The following is a 21,977-nucleotide window of genomic DNA, read 5'->3' on the forward strand; positions in this document are numbered from 1 at the left end:
ACAATATCTAAGGCGATCAGGATAAAGTACCAGCCATTTCAAGGCTCAGCAAAATTCTAATTTTAATTAGACTTTGCACCACACGGCATGGAGGGAAAAAAAAAAGGTTCCCATGGCATTTTGGCCCATCAACTGTTTTCAATCGCTGAAACAAAACGAATAGAGAAAATGATTAAAGTGATAACAAAGGCATAAAATTTAAATTATTGAGGCACCACATCTGGGATCTATATGTCACTGGGCTGCCATTTTTACCCTCTCATTCAGCAGTCCATTCTCTCTGCATGAGAGATACTGCCAAAGAGAAGGAATAGGAGAGAGAGAGGGAAGGAGGAAGAGAAAGAGAGAGAGAGAGAGAGCAGGAAGAAACTGTAGCATTAAAAGGTAGAAAGCGAGAACGCAAATAGACCTTCAGCTTTAGCGTTATTAATGACTCTTCAAAAATCTCCCGACTTTTCCAATCTCTCAGAGAAGCGCATGAAGGAGTCTACAGATGAAGCTGACCTTCAAAATGTTCTTTGGTCTTTAGTTAAGAAATTCACTCACCATTATGGCATCATTAAGGAAACAAGGATAAAATTACTCCATGGTTAATGGCCTATAGGATCCCCCACCAAAATTTGTTTCAGATCTAATAAAACTGTACTTAACACACTCGAATGAATTATGAGGACTGTTATGCAGGGTATTAAAATGTGGAAAATAGATTTTCGAGAGCTTGGAGGACTGGACTTTTCAAATCAGAATTTAGAATGGGGTTTTCTGGGCAATAAATTCCACCATGTCTCAATTTAATTTCTTTCAGCACTTAAGTCTTAAGATATGATTTATTGTATGCTTCTTTAATATACACTGTTCTTCACCAACTCGCTTTGACCCAATATAAAGAAACACAACTGCGCATTCACACGTGTGTAAAATATATTGTAACACATTAGAAAAACTGTAATTAAAAGGAGGTGTTTGGGTTGTTGTTTTTTTTGTAGAGGTAATATCTTATTATTAAATTGCATTTGCATAACATGCTATAAAGAGAAAGGACGCCGGTGGTTATTAGCATATCACATCAGAGGCTAGAGGAAGTAGGCAGAGCTGTTATGGAGAAAAATGAAGCTGCGGGCGGTTCAAGCTCGTCACCGACTCGTATACAACCGCATCGCAAACACGCAGAAGACTCCCATTTCCTCTACTTATTACCTGCTATTGTAATCCAGACCTGGACGCCATAGAGAAATACTGACTTATCATAAAGAGGGGGAAAAGTTAGCCCAAGATGGTGCCACAAAGATGTGGTCTGTGTGGTAATGGCATTTGCTCTCTTTAAACTTTAATCTTTCCTATTAATTCCCTGCAACTGGAGAATGTACGAGAGTTAATGTTCCATGAACGTGTTTCTCACTCCGCAATCTCTTCAAGCTAATTACCTTCAGGTGCTAAATGGTGGGAAATTGCCATCCATTTGGATGAGAAAAATTTCACCCCCTGCTCCCTAGTGAAACATTTTTTTGTCGGGCACATTAAGAAGAAAAAAAGAAGAAGAAAAAAAAAAGGGGGGGGGGTGAAAGAGGCAGGCCTCCACCTAGGTAAACAGTGCTCATAAAAGAAACTCTTCCTGTTTTGTTTTGGGGTTTTTTTTTTCTCCCCTGCCCTCCTGCGTGAAACAGGAAACCGTACTCCCTCTCTTGCAGCATATCGCTTGGCGGCGGAGGTCAGGTAGAGGTCAACAGGTGCTCCTCTTGACAAGGGGAATTCAGAACAGATGTTTGATTGGCATGAATCATCGAAACAACCCATTAGAAACTTATGATGTGAAAGGATGGGACTCTCGGTGCGAGGACACTTTTTAATTATAAGTTGAAATAGAGAGGAGATCTTGAAGGTGGAGCGATTCAACTTCAACCGTATGGCTCCAGCAGGAAGTTTACTTATTTATTTATTTACTCTTTTTTTTTCTCCTTTTTTAACTCTGCTTAAATTTAACATTCATTTACATTCGCTTTTATTCATAACTTTTTTTAATCATAAATATATGTTGTTGTTGTTTTTTTTATTGACTTATTTTTGCAAGTGAATACAAGGAGACACTGAGTGGAAAGTTACACAGTAAATGCTCATTTGTATTATAAGATTTAATGCATCAACGCACAGGCAGTTTGGATATTAATTTTGATTGTTCACTTCATCGTTGAACAAACTATTGAGACAGTTTCATGACATTTAGGACAGTCGTGTTTCTCCTGTGAGCGCAACATTGGTGCTGCAGGTGTTTTGATTGGTTTGTGACACTGGAGCAGCATTTGTGTCCCATCGTAAAGACATTTCTATGCGAATATTGTAGAATCGGAACAGGAAAGTTTGGCGGAATGGGCAAAATTTCTGAAACTGGATCGTTTTTTTGGCCATTTTTCAAAAATCGGAAAGATTTTTTTTTTTAAAAAACATTTCCAAGATAAGCAAATCTTTAAATCAGAGCGACTAACCAGCTGCTTTTGCTGTTTAAAAATCGCCAAATTATACCTACATGCCAAGACAGCATGCAAGAACAATTACAACTTTCCCGACTGAAAGTAATTCCCTTTTTTTTTTTTTTATTGAACAGATTTAAGGGCTAAATGAGCCCTGCAAAACTTTGAAAAACAGAACCACGTTAACCATGGATGCAGAGATGAACTTCAAACAAATAAAGTCCATCCAACTATATTCAACCCACCTGCGAACTCCATGTGAGACACCGGTGGAGCAGTTCAGCGGGTTCTCAGAAAGAGTCAGGAAGATGCATCATACGAGGGGAGTAAAAAGGCCAGCTGGGATGGGTGGGCCACATTGTGATCACTCACCTTCATCCCTGATTTGTAGTCATTATCCCTACCAGCGTTTGAAGATCAAAAACAAGGACAGGGAGAGTGATTGGGGACAGAGAGCCGGAGAAAGAGAATGGGGGGAAATGAGTGAAGGAGGGAGGGACAAAAGAGACGACTGGTGTGTGTGTGTGTGTGTGTGTGTGTGTGTGTGTGTGTGTGTGTGTGTGTGTGTGTGTGTGTGTGTCTGTCCCAGTGACTGCCATTTGCCCCTGTTTGCTGGATATTGCCGTGTAGATGGCAGCGATGCTGGGGAGTGGGTGGGGTTGGGAGGAGGGTGGATAAGGGTGATAGCACCTTAAAACCAACCAAGCTGCAAAAGCAATGAATATTAAATTCACGCCTAAATAGCTGGGTCTATGTGAAGCATTACTGTATTATAATTTTAGATTTGTCACCGATGGGATGCAGGTTTGAGTTGGAACAACAAGGCACGTCAGAGCAATCTTTACTCCTCTGATAACAGCGGGGGCCTGCAAAATGATAATCTTATCATAAATTATGATGAATTTAGCTTTTGGTTGAAATTGGACAAATGCAAATAGAAGCGTGTTTTATTTGTGCTGGGAAGCGCGATAAGGTAAGACAGTAAAATTAGGAACATGCACCAATTAGAGGGAAATATTCTCTTTTACGCGTCCATGTATCAGGCAGAGTGTAAATGTTGAAGGACTCCCATCAGGCTATTGTATAAATTAGCACAAACCCTTACTGTGCTGAAATCTATCCCCAACTGTTTCACTGAGAAAGCAGAGATTTTTTTCCCCTCCTTTTTTTAGATTTAATTATCTTTTGTTGTTCTTTTTATCTACCTTCAAGGATTGTCCTCAGTAGGGGGTTAAAAGAATGGGAAGTGGAAAAAGACGGAGGGGGGGTGTGTGTGTGTGTGTGTGTGTGTGTGTGTGTGTGTGTGTGTGTGTGTGTGTGTGTGTGTGATAGCAAGTGTGTGGTGTGTAGGGCTAGTTTGTCCTCTGTTTGATCTGTTTTCCTTACAATGACACAGCGGGAAGTTAGATATGAAACCAAATTCAAACCACTGTTAAATGAGCAACAGCGAAACGGCGTTGCCTACATCCCAAACCGAGTGGAAGTCTTTAACAACTTCTTAAGAGAAATTGACGTAAAGTCAGATTCGCAGCATTTCTGCACAATATAACCCAAGGAACACCTACTAAACGAAATATTTATCAGGCAATCATACATCCATAATCTGTGCACATAACATAACATCCACGCTGACTTTTGAGACTGTCAGGTTTAAATGCAAGCGGTCTAATTGCTCGCTTCATTTTGCTGTGATTTATTGGAGGTGAGTTATCCACAGTGGCAAGCCTTCCCACATATTGATTTAATAGACCTCCTGAAAGAGCTTAGCTTTTCTCCTCTGAGAGAAAACAACAGATGTATAACATTAGCTGAATTGATGTTAAATAATTTAGTGTCAACATATACTGTATGTGCAGTCATTCAAGTGATGGCTGAGCTACGGTACAGAAATAAAACACCGTTACGGAGTTGCTTTTTCTGTGCTTCGTTGTTCTGTATTTCTGCAGTTGTGGCTCTTTAGAAAATCCGGCCGTACGGAAGTTTTTCTATCACTGAGCGTGTACAAAAATATACAAAAACTGCCAAAATCATCATGAAAACTAATCATATTCATGCTCTCTTTTTTTTCTGTTCTATCACCAAAAACACGATTTTTCCTGCAAACAAATCAGCAGATTGTTTCTGCTTCTGACAGGTGGAAATAAGGGAAGTCATTTCATACTGAAAGAATACCGAATGCTACAGAAACACTGTCGAATGATGCCTTTGGCAAGTGGAACTGTTCCCCTGCCAAACTGTCACCATTTAGGCCCCGATAACGCAGGTAATTGCATTTCCAGAAGAGCAGGAGCAGATGAAACATGCTGTGGACAGATACTGTTGGCACACTGGTCCCTTCTGTTGGAAAATTTCATTTTTCCACAAGGAAGCCATGAATGCTAAGGCTGAATCCAAATCCGTTTTTCCGCACTTTATCAGTGTGTGGCCCACCAAGTGGGGAGATGGAGGTAATTCATTCAGCTGAGACTCACCACCCTAATCCAATTTCCAGCCTCCCCCAGCAAGAGATAATTACAAGTATTAAAGCTGTTAGGACAGGGGGGAAAGGGCCCTGTCTCTGAAACTCTGCTGCAGGCCCTGGAAATATCGACTGAGAGGGGGGATTTCTGCTGGGAGAACTCAAGCTAAGGTATTGTTCAAAACTAAGAAAGTGTGTTAACTAATGAGGCAAAGGGACTCTCAAGGTATAAAAGGACACCCATAGCCACATGTCATAACAGACCCCAGGACTTTTTTTTTTCTCTTTTTTTTCCTCGTGCATCACTTAAGCCTGCACGAACAATTGGTCATTTCATGTGTAAAGACAAGTGGGGGTTCCTGCACAATCAGTATGCATATAATAGCCTTTGGAATGTCCCATCGTTTTAAATTCCATATGAACTTCTGCAGCAGATGTATGGCATTTGACTGCGCGTCGTTTTTGACTCCTAACTACTCATTTAATTCATTAAAATGAACCAAAAACTACCCATAACTCCCTGTGTTTTATCATAATATTGGGGCGAAACATTCTTCAGTATCACAAAAAGCCGCCACCTACACTCCAACCAGTGGTAAACTACACCTTTTCATGAATTTGAAGCCACAATGGAGGACTGAGGTTGGATGGAGGGATTCTTTTTTTTTTTTGTTCCCTCCACTGCTTAAACTTTGACTCTTCAAGGAGCGGAAGCTGTTAAAAGCTCTAATTAACGGAAGCAGAGACGCTCCTGCGATCTCCCATTCAGAACTCCACAATAGACAAACCTATGAAGCAGAACCAGGAATGGAATATTGAAGGAATGAATGGACACACACTCCAATAAGAGACCCCGACATAACACCCCTGTCCGTGCTTAGCCCTTGCTCTTGAATGTGCATCATCATTTGGGGGGGGGGGAGTCTCATTCTTTATCAATTACCAACGATCAATGGAGCACAAAGACGTGACGTAAAGAACGTATAATCATACATTACATCTCTGTTTAGTCATAAACAAAGACCCACCAGTGGCAAAGCTACAAAATCCTTCAAACGTGCTGTATTACAATCAGCATCTTGAGCTGCAGCTGTGCTGAAATATGCGAAAGACAGCGCGCGACAAGTTAGTCCTTCAAATAGCGATGTGGAGCAAAAGAAAACAACCAGAAATGTCCAAAATGTTGCATCTTGGGGTCTTAAAACAGAAAGGAAATAAGTCACGTCATTTTCTTGCACTATCCTGATGAATTTTAGTTGGATATGCACAAGTGCCACATCTTATCAGGCAGATGAATTCAGCGAATGACTTTTTAATCATTAAAACTGAAACAAAATGAACAGATTTCCCGATCCTTTAATTATCTGAGGACAGTTTTTTTTTTAAATGGACAAAAACAAAACAAAAAAGTCACCGGGAAAAAAAATCGTATCTGAGATGACACACGCCAGAAACTATGTTTGTTCACATTGTTCCATATTTGAGGGCAATATACATGATTAATAACTTTATTCAATTACATTTTAGAGCTTTTTCACAACTACATGAATGTTAAAGCTGCCCACATGAGAGAATTCACACCAAAATCTACTCTTCCTCTGTGACTACAGGTGTCCAAATCTATAAAACGAGCCATTTTTGAATGTTCGGCCCCTCAAAAGATATTCAGCTCGAAATGTTTCTGCAAAAGGCTCCATCAAAAGTGATGAAATGACAGAAAAAGTTCCTCTTAAAATGGTCAAAACCCGATCTGAGCTACTTCTGAGTGACTGGAGGTGCCATACCCTCGGCCTTTCACGTCGGTTTAACGGCCAGTGACAAACGCAACTTCAAAAACGAAGATGTAAATGGAATACATGGTACGCTCATGTGCAATTCAGGTGGACAATGCTTGTGTTATCCTAATTAGCCCTTTTATCTAAACCTACTTGGGTACCAGGATGTATTGTAGCTTAAGGGGGAAGAAATAGCCACATTGCTCATATTATATGAAACACTGACATCCTATTCTTTACCAAGAATGTTTACTGTACTGTTTGCAAGCTATATTTCCTTGAAATATTACACTTCCTTGGTGCGGGAGCGGGGGGGTGGGGGGCAAGGGGAGACTGCAGAGTCTTGTGTGAAGTTTTTAATATGTCACAGGCATAGTGCTGTTTGGAAATGCAGTGTATTTTACTCAGCCTCCAATAATCTATTCTGTTCAGCCAGGCGCATACATTGACAAATGTTTCCAGCATTAGGTATTTACCTAGTGGAATGTAATGGATGTAAAGAGTTTGAAAATGCCTGGCGCACTAACAGCAAGAGCAGTAGCAAGACTATCTAGGCTGGGTCCGGGTGGGGGGGTGTGTGTGTGTGTGTGTGGGGTGGGGGGGAGGGGGGCACCATTCCAAACAGAATCAATGGTTCTGAAGGATGGTGCTTTTGGTGTGTGTGCGTGTGTTTGTTTGTTTTTTTACCTCTATCTAAACTATATGTATGTATGTGTGTATATTGGTTTGTGCTCCAAAGCGCTGACAGTAAACTTCTTATGCGTCACTGTAGTTTCAGCTGAATCCATAACAGGGAAATTCAATCTATTTCTTTATGCAAAGACACCAGTGTTCCCAAAGTGTTCCGTCCGAGAGAATAAATGTATGACACTCCGAGTTAGAGAAGTTATTTAAGAGGTTCATACATCCGGTTTTCATACTGTAGTTTGTTCAAGTCTCACTGAAGCAGAAAATGCCATGGTTTTATTTGTTTTTTGAAATCTTTTTATAAAAAAAAAAGGTAACTTAATGTCAACGTTTGCGGTTGTGTGCGTGTAAGTGGCTGGGCTCCTATTCTCTTAAAATTAGTTATAACTCACTTTATTTCTCAAAAAAAAAACAACAATTACACAAACTTATTCTGAGCGCTTCAAGTTCACGAAAAGCAACAATCTGCAAATGTAAACTGTGGCAGCAGTGTAAAATGCAGAAAATGGGAATTTATCAGTCGCAAATCCAAAACTCCATCCAGTCAACTCTTCTACTCTCACTTTTTTTTGGTAAGCATTAGTGCACTTATACCCGGGGGGTTTCTAAACCTATAAGGCATGTGATGTTAATATTCATTGGCTGCAGTTTTCAGCACTCTGAGCTCCACGCTCAGGTCTTTATCCTCGGTGCTACCTTGTTTCCTTCCAGCCAGCGAGATGACACAAGTCTGTCGTGGGACAGTTTGAAGGGGCTGATCCTCGGTTCAGCTTGGATTCTCTTCTTCATCTGTTGGCTGATCTTTTTCTTTCTCTCTCTCTTTCTCTCTCTCTCTCTCTCTCTCTCTCTCTCTCTGTCTGTGAAACTACTTTTCAGCCCTGTAGAGGCCTAGCTAACCATTTCATTCACCAAATGCATCCTGTCTGACCAACAGCCGGGCAACAGAGTTCCTCAGAGAAAAAGAGGGTAAGCTAATTCCAAATATAAAGTAATGTGTATATATAACTTTAGTGATACTGTAATTATGAATGAAGAAATTCTAGTACATGCAAAAAAAAAAACAAAAAAAAGAGGTCTTTTCTGAAACTTCAAACCGGCCTATGAAGTTGACTTTAAACATGTTTAGCGAATAACGAGAAATAAAATCAAACATGTGGTTAAGCTTGAAGAACAGGCAGGTCTGACACTTCCAAAGTCTCATATATCTTTTGAAAATTGGATTTACAATCCAGCCTACAACAGGAGGGCTTCTATGATGTGCAGTCAATATATGGGTGGTGCTCCCCATAAAGGCCTTGGCCTTCTTTCTGGCTTTGATTTATTGTCACAGCAGCTCAGCAGACGGCCTCGTGAAACCTTTGTCAGTCCAGTAATGACACTCTTTTTTGGTGTCTTTTGCCCATTTACCCTCTCACTAACACCAGCTCTGTACCGCTGCTCCACAGAGGTCATTATTTCTACCTTCAACACGGAATATAACCTGATTTCAGCGCGACTGGTTTAGGATTATTCATATGATAAATTGAGTTGTTGTAGGAGGTCTTGGCTCTTTAGGAGAATTCATTTCTGGTAGTTGAACAGAAAATGTACATGGGTTCAGTGTAACCGTTGGTCAGTTACAAATGTGAGTCTGACCTTGTTAATGCACTTGCACAGATTTCAGCATGTGTTTTTACATTGCGTAGATTTGGATTTGACATATCTGACTTATTCTGTGTTAAGAAAGAGTTTAATTAACAAATGTAAGGTTGATGTGCTTTCTTGACATTTTTGGAACTCGCAATTATTTGTTTTCACTACAAGAACTTTTTTTTTTTAAACCGCATTTCTTCTTTTCCTGACAGAAATTGTATGAAACTGACCTCCTCCACCTTCTAATTTTGAGATCAGTGTTGCCGTTGACGAATTAAGTTAATGATTAAACTATCAAGACACTTGGTATGGGAAAGTTTTAGGGAAGAACAGCTTGTCCCGGCTCAACAATCATTAAAATGTGCTGACAGCGACGGGAGAACAAGTTCCCCCTTTGATCCGATGACAGACCTGAGCTCACAGCCTGTAACGTCATCCTCCAGCTCTGCTCCGCTTTCTCTCACCTTTATTAACTCACAGGTTCAGACAACAACGGGCTCCACTAGCAAATAATCATCCTCAAATCAAAGATACCTCATCCAAAGCTTGCGTTTCTTGCGTTTTGCTTCATGTAGAAGCATATTTTGGCTTCAGATTATCATATTATGTTTAAATTGCATTGTTTTTTTGCCGTATCCCTTCATTTGTCACTGCGTTATATGTTGATTTTGTATTTCTAATCTAATGATCATTAAGATCTTTCTGTGCAGTGAATGCCAACAGTCAATTTTACAGTGATTTCTTCTCATGTTTCTTACATTTCCTAAAATATTCTGATTAATTCAAAACTTTTTCTGCCCAACTTCATTTCTTTGTCTGAACTAACTTTACTTGTTTCTTTTGCAGGGAATTTTTTTTCATTATTATTATTATTTATTTATTTCGTACAGATTTGAGCCTCGGCAGTAGGCGACAGTGCTGTTGTAGTCTGTGGTGGATTAGAAACCAAGGTCTTCTGCTGCCCCCTAGGGGTTGAAAAGGAGAACACACACTGCTCTTTGCTTAATGCAGAATTTATTTGAGTTGGTCTCGATACAGTTAAGGGATATATTTGTGGATAACGGTTGGAAGGGTGAGCTTTTATATCAATAGCACAATCAAAAATGACAAATACTATAACAGTGAAGGGAAGAGAGAATCAAATGGCTTTTAAATCACAACGTAAACTCTTGTGTGACACCATGGAAAAGCATCGCGGGCTTCAATTCACTGGAATTTGTTTTTGGTTGTTTTTTTTAAGGCGAAACGCTGAAGTGCATTAGGACTGACAAACGCTCGTAACATCTGTTTCCTTTGTGTTACAAAGGATATCGCTTCACAGCAAGCAGTATGTGCCATCAGTGACTGCTGGAATAATATTTGTGCCCCCTCAACCCCCCCCCCACCCACCCCCCCCCCCCAAACCTCAAACAGACACACTGTCACAGAAGCACTTGTCTACATTTTGTAGTTGCTCGGGGAAAATAATTGCCTTATCTGCAACTGTCAAAATGATAAATGCCCTGGAGAGCAGCGAGAATTGACTGATGGAATTGGGGGGGAAAATCTAATCCCTGATCTGAACACTTTGTATAATACATTAACCCCTCTGGTACAATAGGCTGCACAGAAACAGATTTGTATAGACTTGTAGAAATAAATTCAACAGAGGCTGAAGGATCGATAAACATCAGGAGTTATGGCCTCGGCTGTCCAGAGTCAAACAGAGCATGCATGAAAACATTAGGTTTATTGAGATGTATGCAGGAGTTAAGGGAAGATGCAAAAGCAAAGAAATATAGAAATACATATATATATATATAAATAGATGAAAAATAAGTATGATATGATGCAAAAAAAAACAGCTGCATTATCTGCAATACACAGATATAATTGTTATGGAGAAAGGATGTTACGGTAAATCCAAAGGGAAATTGTGATACTACTACGGCAGACAAGGGTCGTAAAAATGACCGAATAAATGAGGTAAAACCAAGCTGAAAAGCCAAATAATATACAATAACAAAAGTAGAATAAAAGGGATTGAATAAAAACTGAGAAGGGTCCTTCACTAGAAATGCCAATATGCATTAAATACAATGTTAGTACCCCTTTTTCCTTTTTTTTGGGGGGGGGGGTCAAAAAAAGCATTGATTCTGAAGTCAGCTCAGGGACAGATGTAAAAAAAAACCAACACATTTTAAAGTCGGGCTTTGCATTTCAATCGTATCTCGATACGATTCTGTTTTTTTTTTCTTAAAAAAAATAATATAATGTTGAATTTCTCTCAATTAAACTTAGCAAACATCTATTTTTCCTATTTCTTTTCATCAATTCCTTGCAGCTCTGCCCCTTAGAGAAACAAAACCGCTGCGACTGAAAAGTTGTGCTTTACCCACAACGAGTCTTCATTTTACAAAAAAGGTACTTGAACGCATTCGTAACCGTAGGAAAATATCTGAACATCAATGAAAAGAAACAACAATGATAAGCGGGAGGTTCTGAATTCTGAGCTACAAACGTCGTTGGGAATAATCCCGTACTGTCCCTGCAATAATCTGAAAGCATGGCAGTAGAAATCCCACCCAAGAAGAATTCAATGAGTGCAGGCCAATAACCCCCACTTCTACTGATGCAGGTCCATGAATGAAACCATCGTAGTCCCTCGCTGATTCAAGGTACATCCGACCAATGTGGTATCATCCAAAATTCAATGTAATAACATGCTTTTTTATTGTTTAAAAGAGGTGTCGATATATCGTAACTACGGAGACTGAAATTGGTATTTTTGGCAGCAGTGACGTGCTTTAGCTGTTCCTAATATTTTGACCATCCCATTTCTATGAACGGAAGCTGTCAAAGTTTTGGTGACGCGTCTCAGTAACAACGGGGAATTTACTGCACGTCTGTGCAGGAACTTTTTTTTTTTTTTAATTTCAATTTGAAGAAATGAGCTAACAAACATGCTTTAACAAATGTTGGAGCTTTAATGGATCCGCGTTTCCTTGGTGGTAGTTGCAGGTTTCTAACCCAGTTTATTCATATAAATATGCAGTATTTCGTCCCATTATCCAAACTTTTATCAGGATCCGCAATGAATCCTACACAAATGTTATTACAAGTGCCTAATTTTTTTAATAAAGGTCTATTTAAATGTAAAATCATTTTTAAAAAAACCCAAATAAAACGCTCTACATAATGTTTACAAAAGTGGAAAAAAGACAATCACTGGAAGCAATTAAAAGCAATATTAACTTTTCATAACCCAATGTTCAAAAATGAAGTTTTCTCAAATGAAAAGCTGGCGGCTGGCACCCATCTGTGAATAAGTTCTCCCTCTTTTTTGTCACACTTGGCTGGGACACATTATCCCCAATATTAGGCGAGAACGTACCTGGTAACAGGTTAATGACCTCACACTTTCCGCACCATTTCACTTAGCGGGCCATAGCCAGGAAAAGCTAAATGCTTCCCTCCCAGTTCACTGAATTATGAATTAGCCAAAAAGTGAGGTGATTAAAGATTGAACATTTTTGGTTTGATCCATAGATGGTCTCCTCCGTCATATCTTGAACCATTAGCTGAAAACTGTCTTGATATCCATCACTGGGAGCATAAATATTAGAAGAGGAGAACAAATAATCCAGAAATTACTGATCAAAGTGTTTGCAACCTCAGAGAGGAATTACAATCTGTGCTTTCCACAACAATCAACCGCACCTTCTTCATCTGTACACGTTAATAAATAACAGATAGGAAATTCCTGAATCAATCTCAATGCTCAATTATTAGATGTCCTTTTTTTTTTTTTTTTTAATCTTGCATTATCTGAAACCTGTATATCCACAAATGCAACCAAATTTATGTTCCCCTGATACCGTCTGACTGCAATACTTTGAATTTTTTTGAACCTGCCAAAACGGGACGTCAGCCCTTTTTAGCTGCATCCGTTCTCTAACGAGTGCTGACACTTTACACGGCACAAACTGTGATGTCGGAATAATTTGAACAAATGCTAAATCATTGCAAAGCAGCCGGCGAGATCAGCAACGTGAATGTGAAGTGTTTGTGCTTCCCCAAGGCGCGGTAGCATCTGTTCTACATGTGTGCAGCAACAACATCCCTGTTTCACTATATTAATCCCAATTAATTGCGCTTGTATTAGAGTAAATATTTGACTTTGAAGCGCTAAAGCGTTAATGGGAATACACGTCGCTGTGCAGCTATACGGGAGTTATTAGCCCGTTCAGACCTGATGCCCTGCCGACATTTTAAGTTTTATTTCTGATTTCTTTAAGATATTTTAAGAACAGAAGGGTAAAGGCTGGTGATTTTGCACTTTAATTTTTGTTCTTCATGTTTCTACTTGCTACAGAAGCTGAGAAATGCAATCTTTAAGTGGTTATGAAAATTCTATGAAGTTTTTCCAGAGGTTTAAGGAGGTTATTTCCAAATCTGCTGTTTCTCAAGGCATTTAAGGGGGCAGGCGGTTTTAAACGAGGAATTATCCACTAAAGCAATCTCATTACCTGTCAGTGGACCTCTTTCTCGAACTGTTCCGCACATATTTGTTCTTACGTGACTTCAAGCAACTTCAAGCCCTCAATTTCGTCTTACAGACAGAAAGCAAAGCCTGATGGCTGTTTGGAGCTCTTGTCTCCTCTGACATCTACTTCTTGTAATATTAAATTCTTTGCAAGCCTGTGTGATTGACAGTTACAAGAGGTAAACATCAGGAGCAAATAGCCATCAGGCTTTGCTTCCTGTGTGGTAGACTAAATCGAGGGCTACAAAAAAAAAAGAAAGAAAAAGTCCTTTGTGTGTCTCAGACCAAAATTGTACATTAACGAATGAGGCTCATTGATGTCAAATGTGTAGCCGCGAATACGCATGACATTATTTTATCTTTTTTTTTTGTAAACACACCCTTGAAGAAAGCGTGTGCCTTCAGCAGAACTCGGCGGAATAAGACGGGCTGGTATCTCTCCATAATTCTGTAAATTGGAGGGTTGTGACTCCAATTACGGTCGGCTGCTTTAGCCTGAGGCCACCAGGGAGAGCTGTGCCTGTTTCTCAGAGTCACTGAAACAAACCACTCTGACATCCTCAGCCCTGCATGAGCAAAGTCATCACTAATTACTGCACTTTCATCGGCGTTGTTGACATGTACGCTCGCAAAAAAAAAGAAAAAGAAAAGAAAAGAGGAGCTGTATAACTGAAAAGCTGACTATCAATGCACGTCCACATTTGATCCTGAATGTTATAGGATTTAATCACAAAAAAAAGAAAAAAAAAAACCAAAACTCTGTATTTTTGTCCTTCCTGTTTGCTCATGTATTTTCACAAATTAGTACTTTTCATACTAGCAAAGCAATTATGTACATGAACCTCTGCTGGATGTGAGATTGTTGGGGTCTGATGCGTCTACTGGCCATTAACTAGGGATTAGTGCTGGTGGGGCACACATCCCCTTTGAAGAGGTAATTCCTCACACTTCCTTGCTATAGAAAATCAGGAAGCAATCATAGAAGAACCCATGCAGATGGTCCAGACAGGAAAGCCCGTGACTATTTTTCTTAGCTCACAATTAAGACCTGCAGTCGCCGATGCTATTGTGCAAACTTAGCACATCAGAAAATTCAAGGGGACGTTAGAATTAGCGGGGAACGCTCCGGTCCGTCGCACAGTCATGGCGAAGGGGGAAAGGATAACGGTGAGATCAAATGTTACTTCAAAAAAAATTTAAAAAAAAGAAAAGAAAAGAAAAATGTAACGCTTCCGTGCAAGAGCTGCACAGCTTTGTGTAGAGACTATGATGTCATTCTCAACGCTGCACGCTAACCCTCTGAGACCGTAAGAATGCAGGTGAGATCTGATGAGCTGTCCCCGATCGGAAAAGTGTTAAATTTCGAAATATCAGCGCTCTATGCTGGAGCACACTGCCCTCTACAGGGCCAAAAGGTTAATTACTCCTTGTGAGGATCCCAGGCTCCAGAGTAAACTGTTCAAATTCTTGTGATTAGATTTAAACCGATAAATGCGCTGCCATTGCTTCACAAACTAATAAAATCCAAGAAACAGCGATCAGAAAAGCATCTGGTTGGAAAAATAAAATAATCAGGCAGAAAAAGCTTCAGTCTTCTGTGATTCAATACACGAGCGGCTCGCACAAATGAATCAAAGCATGAGGATTAAGATCAATTAAGATCTGGTGGCCAGAAAATGAATCAAATTGCGGAAACGAGTAATAACTCCTGGCCACAAGTCAATCATCTTTTGGGAACGGGTGTGGCCCCAAATCTGTCACAAGCATGACTGATTTTTAAAAAATGATATCATCTCGTGGCCACAGATTAATTTGAATCGTGGGAACAGATTACATCTTGCGGCCACACATTAATCAGATTTTGGGAGCAACTTACATCCCCTGGCCACAATATGATTTTAGTGTGGGAATGACAGATATTTCAATCCCACAAAACTTTCTTTCCTCTCTCTACGGCCTCTCTGGAACTAAAAAAAAGGGGGGGGCACACATCAGATATTTGCTTCGAGAAGTGTGAATTTAATTTTCAAGTTATTTACAGGAACTGGAGAGGTTTAATTTGTTATATCAAACACCCCCCCCCCCCCCCCCCATGTTTCATGTTTCTCTTTGGTTTCCTCTGGTGGTCTCCCTGGTTACCGTATTGTTAGCATGTCATCTCAGCTAACCATAGCGTGTTGTATATAGGGCTGAGGGTTTGAACGCTCTGTCAGACCCTCTATCAATTTTGTTGTTGTTATTCCAAAATCACTGACGTCGTAAAAACAACAACAACAACCAAAAAAAACAGGGGCCACTTGGTTTGACTTGCAAAAATCTAAATTGAAGGTTGGAGATTGCACTTATTTAGAGTTTGCACATAAACAGAGTTTTAAGGGCTGCAGTGGAGCTGTTTGGCTCGCTGCGGGTGTTTACTCGTTTGAGTCTGACGTGCGAGTCAGAACACTTGAATTATCTCCTTTACGAGGGGCATTTCTGCCTCTTTTTTTTTTTCTTTTTTACAAAGTTAAGTTTTGCTTCCTCACGAGGAGTCTATAAAGTAAGTCGCTCGGTCCGTAATAGACGTTGCTGTTGATGCATTCTCACACAAAACTGAGGCAGAGAATCGTTAAAACAGTAGTTTACAGCCCTATCAGTCTTCTCAAGGTCTCTTTCTCAGTTGTGTGACACCCCTAAACTAAATGCTACAAACTAATAGAGTTATTTTGTCATGATCCAAAAGGCTACAAAACACATCCGTCTCAATTCACGAGGGAAGACGCAGTGAATCTGATACAGCTAATAGCTAATTCCCACCCACAGTCCCTCAGCAGGTTGACAGGATACCACATACAAATGAAAGGAAGGTCAATTTTTAACCCTGTGAAACCAGAACTGACAAATAAACGACTGAAAATCCTCATTTTAGGGAAAAAATATGAGTTGTATTTTGTATCCCTTCTGATACATCCAGGTTTTGATGTGTAATTTACTGCTCAGTGTTTAAAAAACAAACAAACACCCAGATCACGACTTCACACCCCCCCCCCCCAAAAAAATCTGACGGGTGATACAGAAAATATGATGCACTAGGTGGTACAGACTGTGGGAGGTTTGAGATTGACAGCGTCTGTGACAGACAGACATCGAAGATTGCATGGAAACTGATTTATCTGCTTGTGAGCACCTGGTTGTTCAGAAATCCTGCTGGATTCTGACTGACGCTTCATTTGCATTTGGCACTTTGTTGTTTAAGCACAACTTTCTGATAGATTCATTAGTTACCGACTGACCCGTCTGCAAATTCCATTACAGCCAGGAACCGAGTGACCGAGATAAAAGGCGGAATTAATCACCGTTTTTACAGATCAACTCGACAAAAATACAAAACAGGGAACTTTCTTTTTTTTTTTCCTTCTTCTTCCCAGGTCATCTTTGACGTTCCGGCTTGTGGAAAAGTAAAGAGAGGTGGTATGCCTCCCCCCCTCTGCGGGGCCTCTTTCCTGCACAAACTAACAAAGTAACAAAGGTGGATGAAGGAGGGTAAAGGGGGGGGGGGGGGGGAGAGAAGCTCTCAAACCTCTTCAAAGTTAAGGGGGGGGGGTGTTGGGGTGCTGTCGCTAAACTGGATTAGCCTGGTGGTCTGGTTTTCTCAGTCCGTGTTGAACCACAGATGAGTGATTCGAATTTTTTTTTTAATTCTTGTTTTTTCCGAGTAAATTCATCTGGTATCTTATTCATATTATACTGTATATACTGTGGTACAAATACTTTGTCAGTCACGAGGGCAAAAAGAAGAACAGCAACCATTTCCTGTGCACATCTGTCATCAAGCATGAATGAGAGGTTGTTGTCTTACCACCTGTTCTGCACATTGGAATCCAGCTGTCAACAAAAACCCAATAGAACAACTTTGTTATTCTACTGCAGTAACACTTCTGAGTATCTTTACTTGCTTTGTTTTTTTTACGTTCGCTCCGCCTCCTCCACCTTTTTGCTACTTGACACGGACGCCTCAGTCACAAACATACACACTCTTATCGAAACGCGGGAGCTACAATTTCCTCTGGACTTTTTTTTGCATTACAACATATTCTTCCTTAAATCTGAATCACTTCTCTATTTTTTTCAAACAATGAGCGACAAAAAACGAGCCACATAGCTTTTTTCTTACAGTCTTCTTATTGTAACAATGTTACTTCTATCATAAACCCATATCTTTACGTCTACATCGCACTTTAATGTATTTGAGAGGTCGAGAGATGACGAACTGATAAACATAAATCACTCTGTGACAAGGAAAAACTGTACTTTCACATTAAGTGCAGGTGTCCAGTACTGCCTGCACTTCTGTTCTAATGGCCCTCTAATGGTTACGGTCGGCCCCGCCTCCACTTCTCTGTTCTTTGTTTCAAAAGGCGAGCACACCTGAATCTCTCCTCGCCGGCACTCACGCAGGTGCTTTTTTTCTTTTACAGTATAACAGCAATTGCGGCTCTTCCGTCATGTGAGGAATGCTAAGAATAAAGAGGCCCCCCTGGTAACAGAATCTTGGAGAACCCGCACAGAAGAAGTTAGTCCTAGATAGATACACAACATTTCTTTGAATGATATATTTGAAGGTGTACAAAAAACAAAACAAAACAAAGCCATAAAGTCACATGTAAACAGATCTTTTCCAATTCTAACTCGTCACGTGACTCATCATGATACTGACACAGCCAGGAAAAACAATCCCAATACTCTCCTTATTGGCAAATTAAGTAACTACGTACTGTTTGTATTCAACACACACACACACACACACGCACGCACGCATGCACACACACACGCACGCACGCACGCACACACACACACGCACGCACGCATGCACACACACGCACGCTAATTTAAAAAAAAAAAAGATTACTACCACACTTGGTATGGGTTTTTGAGGTCCCCTGGAGGTTGGGGCCCCTGGGTACCCACCAATTTGGCCCTGTGGATAATGTGCTTCAAAGCTCTGATGGCCTTTGTCTCTTATTTTTGTCTGTTGTGACATTTCACAACAAATCTTAGAAGCATTTTTACCGTAAAGCTTTGTTGTTTATACGCAGCGACAGAAAGGACAGGCTCTTGGCAGACCAACATTATTGCTATAGGCGCCCTCTTTTATTCAAGACCTCATTTTTTTTGGATAAGAATCTCACAGCCAGAGTAGGTAAATGTTAGGTTGGTTTAAGTGTTGGCTTCTCTCTGTACCATGTGTTTATCCAGGGGCAATTTTACCCATACTTTATCTGCAACCACCAACGATATAAGACTGCAACTTTGTGCACTAGAAATAGAGCAGCTTTGTGCATGAGGAGCGGCCAGGCCAAAGGTATGAAAGTGTTTCCTGCTGCCCCAGTGAGGGGCCACTAGTGCGGGAAAGGGCCAACTGAAATTCTGCCTGGCTCCTATGACGCAGAGATGGTACGAGCTACTGGGAGAGGTTCCTTTGTCTATTGTATAGGACTAATTTAAGGTTCTTTGTCGGCAATAAATTTGATTTGCTCATTTTCTTTTCATCGTCTACAAACACGTAAACAGATTTTTAAGTGCGCGTCGGTAGATCTTCATTGTGTTGCGTTGTTATGCTGGTCGGCGGTGAACAGGGGCCACTGTTATTACGGCACTGTGTTGTGGTCACATGCGGGTATAAGCACATCATTAATACAGTACACAGCTCTATTTTCGTATAGTACAGTATCGTAAACATAAAACAATCTATTTCATCTTTGCTATGACAACTCAATTCTAAAGACCGCAATATGCTGCCACATGCCTGTAATTATTGTTCGACTCAAAATAAACTCTTTCCGTTCCCCGACCAGCGCTGCGTGTTAAGCTATGAGGAGCAAAACTGCGTCTGCTGCTCCTTTGAGAAGAAAATACCAACATCAAACTGAGGAGAAAGGTGGCAAAGAAAGCCCACAATTTGCTGGAATGGCGACGGTTCAATTTCTCCACCAGCATTTCCACCATATAAAAATGGACACTCTGGTTTACTGTAATAACATTTGGTTAAATCTTTATTGAGACCTTCCATCTGTGGCATCTGGGTTTTTTTTTCTTTTAGAGGCCCATGATTTTCCCCGTTGACGCTGGAGGTTAATCAATGCATCCGCACCACATCTTCTGGGAAATGATGAGAATCTCTGGCTCTTTCTGTTCCTTTTTTTTCCCCCCATCTTAAATGCGATGTTTGTTTCATTGTGACTGGTAGCAGCACTAGAGAGGCACTTTACTCTCCATTTGGAGTAAAGCCAGCACAGAGAGGGACAAACGGAGCGATCCATTCAATGGCTCTACATTTTTAAAAAGCTTTTTTTTGGTGCTGGCACAAAAGGAGGTATTGATCTCAGGAAAGACTGAAGCTTTGTGTTATAGTATCCAGGATTGGCTGAGGAAACAGGTCTTTCTCAAACTCTTAATTCTAAACACAAATGTTGGCTCATCTTGAACTCCACGAATCCGTAGGTCAATCTTATTTGAACTTTTGCTGCACTGATACCACACAAACAATCTATTTGAGGCATAAAAACTGAAACACAATTAGAAATTCTACCTTTAAATCGGATTAATTGTGCGTTATTGTTGTTTCTGTGTGTTTTCATTTTACAGCGAGTCAAGGAGCTAAAATCATCTTAACAAAACCAGAAAGCATTCAGAGGTAGGGTTACTATGCCTAGCAAAACACGAGGGTCACCGGTTCAAATCCCTGTGACCCCGAGCTCCCTGCAGACACAAGTGGCTGTACTTGCACACTGAGGTGGCTGACAACTAGACCCCTGACCCCTTCAGCAGAAGGGGTGGAGCAACCAGTAAAGGGTGACGTTACTTTCAAAAGTTACTTTACAGCATTAACTACAGAGAAAAGTAACGTGTTAGGAGTATTTTTGTATCACTATATCAGAAACGGCTTTGACGGATCCAAGGCCCTCTTTACTTGTATAAACCATGAATTTTCAACATGAAATTGAGAGGTGCAGGTGTAACTCAGCTTACAGAGACGTGGGGGCTGTCAGGTGATGGTGGGAACGTCTCCTCCATCTTGGCGCGTAACGAGCGCGTCCATTTCCCTCCGAGTGGCAGCAGAGATCGTTGATCCTACGCGAGTCAGCATCCTGCAAGTCCACGCATTTGGTTATGGACACCTCCGCGACATCCGAAAAGTTTCCAAATCTCCTCTCGTCCAACAACCTGTTGCTGCTTGAGATGTACAGCAGCACCGGCGGTGACGTCGCTCTTCACCTGCGCGGACGCTTGCTAGGTCTACCTGGCACAGTTTGCATTTTACCATGTTTTTCTTGTCCCCTTCCAACACATAAGAGCTTCTTCTTCTTCTTCTTTTGTAGTTTAAATGATGGTCGGCAAACAGCATTCCCACCCTACAAGACGCCGTGTTCTCTGCCATGTTTAAAGTGCCGCACATGCGCACTGGCTCTCACCTGCCGTTAACGCCGACAAACCGGAGCGAACGCGCCAGAGATCTACTCTAATTCAGATTATTGGGGGAAAGTAATCTTGGAAGGGATTACGTCAATTGCATGATGGACGCAATACGTTATAGAAGTTATATTACATTCGCTTGAAGAAAAAAAATCTCTGTTTCAGAAAACTAAATGTTACTAATTACAACAAGAAAATAATTTGACACAGGGACCAAGGACCAGGACAGTTTACCCCTCCGTTCCATGTATGGATGTCTGGTCTCTGCAAATGTGTATAACACACAGAGTGTATTATACAAGTTTTTGAGTTGTTCCTACAGTTTGTTTTTTTTGTTGTTGTTTTTTTGTCCATGCGTGCACACCTCCATGACCAACTGAAAACAACTCCACGATCCACTTATGGGTCCCAACCCACCAGTTGAGAACCACTGGCCTATCACAGTGTGCAGGATCTGCAGCTTGATCCAGATCGTCTCTAAAGTTTAGTCATATGTTTTCTTTGGAATTTTACTCATCTGTCTCTCAAATTCCTTTTAAATCCACTTTTTAGTGTTTGAGATATGCTGCTAGAAACAAACATATAAAAAACCAAGATCACATGATGTAGTGTGAAAGAATTTTGTGCATGATCACTGTTTTTTCCCCCCACAGAGAAATAAAGGCAACCAGCATGCGGTGGCATCTATTCAATTCACACTTTGTCATCTTTTTTTTTTTCAACGCTACCTGCTGACCTCAACCCATTTACTGAAATTCTACCCCTCAACAACAGGGCTATTGTTTGTTTTACAGAGGTCACATTCAAACCAAATTCCATGTTTGCTTATATCATGGATCTCTAAATTTGGAATTCGGGCTCATGTTTGCTTGTAGGGCAGGGAGTGCTGTGCATAAACACTGAGCTCATAATTGGAATGATAAAGGCCGTTCCCGTGGAAACAAACTCTGACCAAAAGAAATCCAAGTAGGGAAGTAAAAGAT

At 40.6% G+C, this 21,977-nt stretch overlaps 1 long non-coding RNA gene across 1 annotated transcript in view; it reads right to left on the minus strand.

The window, feature by feature from the left end:
- Positions 1–20,692, minus strand: part of LOC147239771 (uncharacterized) — a 35,973-nt gene extending 15,281 nt beyond the window's left edge. The window contains exon 1 of the long non-coding RNA XR_015111547.1: positions 20,551–20,692. This is a non-coding gene — a long non-coding RNA (uncharacterized LOC147239771). The remainder of the gene's footprint in view (positions 1–20,550) is intronic.
- Positions 20,693–21,977: the final 1,285 nt, after the last annotated feature.

This window comes from Aulostomus chinensis, chromosome 23 (genome assembly GCF_037954235.1).
Source record: "Aulostomus chinensis isolate RoL2024-O1b breed Wild chromosome 23, RoL_Achi_v1.0, whole genome shotgun sequence".
Taxonomy (NCBI): domain Eukaryota; kingdom Metazoa; phylum Chordata; class Actinopteri; order Syngnathiformes; family Aulostomidae; genus Aulostomus; species Aulostomus chinensis.